General features: G+C 42.2%; 1 long non-coding RNA gene across 1 annotated transcript; it reads right to left on the bottom strand.

The window, feature by feature from the left end:
• Positions 1 to 3,058, bottom strand: LOC140652505 (uncharacterized). The gene is made up of 3 exons (XR_012042838.1): positions 2,946 to 3,058; positions 1,313 to 1,906; positions 1 to 185 (listed from the first exon to the last, which is right to left on the bottom strand). It is a non-coding gene; the product is annotated as an uncharacterized lncRNA (long non-coding RNA).
• Positions 3,059 to 4,203: the final 1,145 nt, after the last annotated feature.

The raw sequence follows: 4,203 nt of genomic DNA, 5'->3' as shown, positions 1-4,203 counted from the left end.
TGAAAGAAAGCCTGGATGATACCTTCTGGATTTGGTGTAACTGCCATCAAAGGTTCAGTGAGTGAGTAATTTTTTTTGAACAGCTATTTTGAACAAACCAGCTTCAAAACCATCTTTGGAGTCCATCAACTTTTTCTGGTCCTTTCAGTAAAGGTGTTGTAGAAGTACTGGTTTACTCTTCTGTCCTTAGATTGGAGGTGGTAAAAATGAAAATAGTTAAAATAATTCAAAATCAAAACTTCAATTTAAAATGTTTTGTTCAAAATTGGTTATCACATCTTTGAAGCTGTCTTTTTCTTTACCAGAAAAAAAAAGTCTAGGAGCCCTTTCCTTATCATTAACTGTCTAAATCGTTAGAAGATTGTACAAACCTAGGAAAACCATGCATGTCTGAGTAGGACATATGCCTTCACTCTTTTGAGTAGGCATGATATAAAATCTGCATTTTGGGGTTGTGTATTTTCATTCTTCTTATTCTTTCTTCAATGCTTATGCTAGTTACTGAAACGGAGAGATTCTTCTGTTAAGTGCCCTTTACTGATATGCAGATTTGGCTGTTAACTTGATAGGAACTTGGGAAATGAAAAAGGGGAATTTAATTTCAAATTTTTGCTTCTTTTCAGGCTTTTTGCCTCGTCAGTCTTGAGCCAACGGAGTGGGCATTGTCTGACCTCTGTTTTGGACCAACTTTCCGAATTAGAAAATCATAAATGAAAAGCATTGATTCCTGACTTGCTATGCAGCTATTTCCTATACCAATCCCCCAGCTGCATCATCCAGGTTTTGGTAGGGAGCAGATATAAAACAATAGCAACAGGTTTTTGTAAAGTTTTTTGCCTTTCTATGGTTACTATTATTGGTTTGTATGTCTCTGTCCTGAATTAAGGCCAGAGGAAGGAGGGTTTGCTGCTTAAAAAGTACTACCAAGATCTATGCTTAGATCTACATTTGATAGCAGTTCCCCTCTCAGCTATTTTAGACAACTTTCTTTGGACATAGTAACCCTAACAAATGCTTATCTTGGCAAGTGAGTGAATAATTCACTTGCTTATCTTGGCAAGTGAGTGGTGAATAATTGTACTCTAGTGCAAGTGCTTTTGCATCATAAACTAGTATGCAATGGTGTAAGCAACCATTTACAATTAAATTAAAAAATTCAGAGGCCCAAGCTTGCAAGTGTACTATGGAGTTACTGAAAGAAACCATTTGATGTCAGACTATCTACTTGACAATGTAATTTTTTTCAAGATAATATATTTCAGAGGCTTTAGTTTCATTCACCAAGCCAATGCTAACAGAACGGTTCCATCACCTCTTGTATGAATGACGGCAGTGACGGTGGGACACATGGTTTCAGCTTTTACTAAAATGAAAGAAGTTTTGCCAAGAAGCCAGTAGAGGAAGCACCTTCTGAGCAGCATCAGTCTACTTGAAAAAGAAATACTTCTGCCGCAGTACCTTTACAGACTTGCTTGATTTCAGAGTACTTCAAAAAGCATCCAGATCTGATTGAGTTAATTTATTTTCTCATCTATTTCTGCACTCACATCCTGCAAAAGCCCGGGGTTTGTCTCTTGTCTTTGCTCCACCTGACAGGTGTCATCTTATCTTGGGTGTTAACCGTTAGAGGCTGGCCCTGGGAGTCTGGGCTGCGAGGTTCTTCCAGCACTGCGGGTGGCTGTGAGGGGAGATACTGCTCCTCGGTTACTTGTGTGCAGAGAATGGCCTCATATCTGTCTGGAAAGCTGAAAACCTCTTGATAGCCTTGCATGAAAAATTTTGTGGCAGTCTTGTAGAGCATTATTCCCTTTAGTTTAAAGCTCCTGTCCACGTATTCTTTCTCTTTGAAGTCTGGAATAGAGATAATGCACGTGTCCAGCCTCCCGTCCCTCAGCCTTCTGAAGTTCTAGGAGAGGCAATAAAAACAGAAAGTAAATACAAAACAGAGCTAAGACTGAAGATGAGGGGAAGAAAAAAACCTCATTACTTTTACTCTGAAGTCAACATTTTAACATTATGTGTGCGAGAGAGATCCTAGAAATGCCTTTTCTTATCTCTGTCTCATGCCTGAATCCCAGATCAATGTAAACCATACTTTTTTTCTTCACAGAGGATGAGTATTATCACTTGCAGTCTCACATAGCTACTCCCAAGATGGGAAACCTGGGGGCAATATATGCAAGTAGCTTTTATTAGCTTGCATTTACATTTAATGGGAAAGAAAACTTTAGATGCCAGTGACTTCACACTTGCAATAACTATTAGTATGGTGGCTTTTTATCCCCTGCTGCAGAGGGATGCTCTCTCAGTATTCCAGCTGTGCAAGGTAGTATCTCCTCCTCCTTCCATAGGACTTGAGCTACCCTGGCAGAAATTAACCCCTTCACTGTAAAGAGCAGACTCAGGAGGTGATGGGCCCTTCCAAAAGGTCACAGCTCTTCCTGTTTTTTCAATGATCAACAGGCTGGCTTAATGGGAAAACCCCTCCATGCTCGATGTAAAGGGGTGGCCTGTTTCTGCTCCGGCTGGAGTAAATCACAGATGGGCAGTTTGGGGCTATGTGCTTGTTTCAATGTATGTGAGATTTTACAGGTAACATTAGCTGCTTTTTTCAGCGGCTTCCCCACTGCTGGTGAGAAAAATATTTGCCACCAAGGTGTGCAGTCAGCATCATGGTAGCCCTTGGGGTAGCAGGCACTTCTCAGTTTTCCTTGTCCATGCGGCAGCCACAGGAAGAAGCGAAATGGGAAAATCTGAGTGTAGAAGCACCATGGCGAGCAGGGGTGCTGCCCTCCTCGCTTTGGGCAGCTGCACGCACCCTTGTGTTTGACAACTGTGAATTTTCAGTCTACTGGAGGGGAAGAAAAGTCCTCCTTCATAGTAAAACTGAATGACACAAAAGAAAATGACAGGCTAATTGAATTAACTGAAGGAGAGGTGCTTACCAGTCTCTGGCTTTTGCTCGCTGAGAGATGCGGTGCCCGTCAGCCTGGCTAAAGCCGTGTCCTGGCAGAAACTTTCTTTCGAATCCTCTGTCCACAATTTTTGAAGGTCATAACGGCACAGCAATATGAAGCTGTGACAGCTCCATTTAGCATTGCTGTTCCACACCACCTTCAAATGTGTTATTTTAGTTCTTTGGGCCATCTGATCAGGCTATCAGTCCAGTTAGGGGAAGGGGATGCTGCTGTTTGCCGTCCTTTAAAATAAGCTCTGTACCATAAATGCTTTCTTGTTATTCTCAAAATCGGTTTCCATGGTAACTCTGTCACTGGAACAATCTTTTTGTCGATGAAAAGGAGGAAAATAATTTCCTTTTTAGGAATCCTCTGCTCAGCCTAGTAAAATTCCTTTTTCTTGAACCCTATCCACCTGTAGGGAATCAGGATCTCCATTCACCTCCACCAAGCGTGCCCTGGGTTTCACCCCCACAATTTCCCTCTCCCACTCCTTTCTGCCTTCTGAGTTGAAATCGGTACCTTTTGCTTCAGGGATAAAAATCTGGGAGGTTTGTGCTGCAGAATTCCTTGGTGTGTCACTTCCATCTTACCTTTTGGCTAAAGCTTCTTGAATCGCACCCAGTTTTTACCAAAACCGACTAACTTTGCTGGAGCACTCTGTAGTGGGGGGCTGTGTAATACAAGATGATGCAGGATATTGTGCTTCTGGCCTTTCCCTCGGTGCTGATGTCGTCTTACGTCTCGGCCCCAGGACGCGTTCCAGCCGGAGTGCTTACTGCCAAGGCAGAGCCTGGTAATCTGCTGTACGCTGTGGAGCTTCTGTTGAGGAAAAATTGTGATTGCTTAGAGATTAGTCATGCAAAGAGCCTCTGCGAACAAGCCTCGAATGCTACGTGTTTTGTAATGTCTTGCTGCAGAAACAGCTGTCGTGTGTCGAAATGAGATGCGAGATGCAGCTTCAGCCTGCTGTGGAGAAAAGTAGCTCTCTCTGCAGAGGGCTTTGAGACTGAAGAGGTTTTGTTGAAAAACGTGCTTCTGTCAAATGCAACTTAAAGAGCAGCTGTATTGCAGCCTAGCCTCTGGAAGGGACCAGCCTGATCATATCTTTTGATGAGCGTCATAAACAGTATTGCTAATTTTTTTTCTTTAAATGAATTATTTTTTCCTTAATTTGCAGGTAAAATGGAGGTATAAGGAAAAGATCTTATTCCACAGTGCAGTTTCTCCAACAGAAACTTTCCTG

Source organism: Ciconia boyciana, chromosome 5, assembly GCF_034638445.1.
Source record: "Ciconia boyciana chromosome 5, ASM3463844v1, whole genome shotgun sequence".
Taxonomy (NCBI): domain Eukaryota; kingdom Metazoa; phylum Chordata; class Aves; order Ciconiiformes; family Ciconiidae; genus Ciconia; species Ciconia boyciana.
The sequence above is the reverse complement of the archived record's forward strand: the minus strand, read 5'-3'. Positions and strand labels throughout refer to the sequence as shown.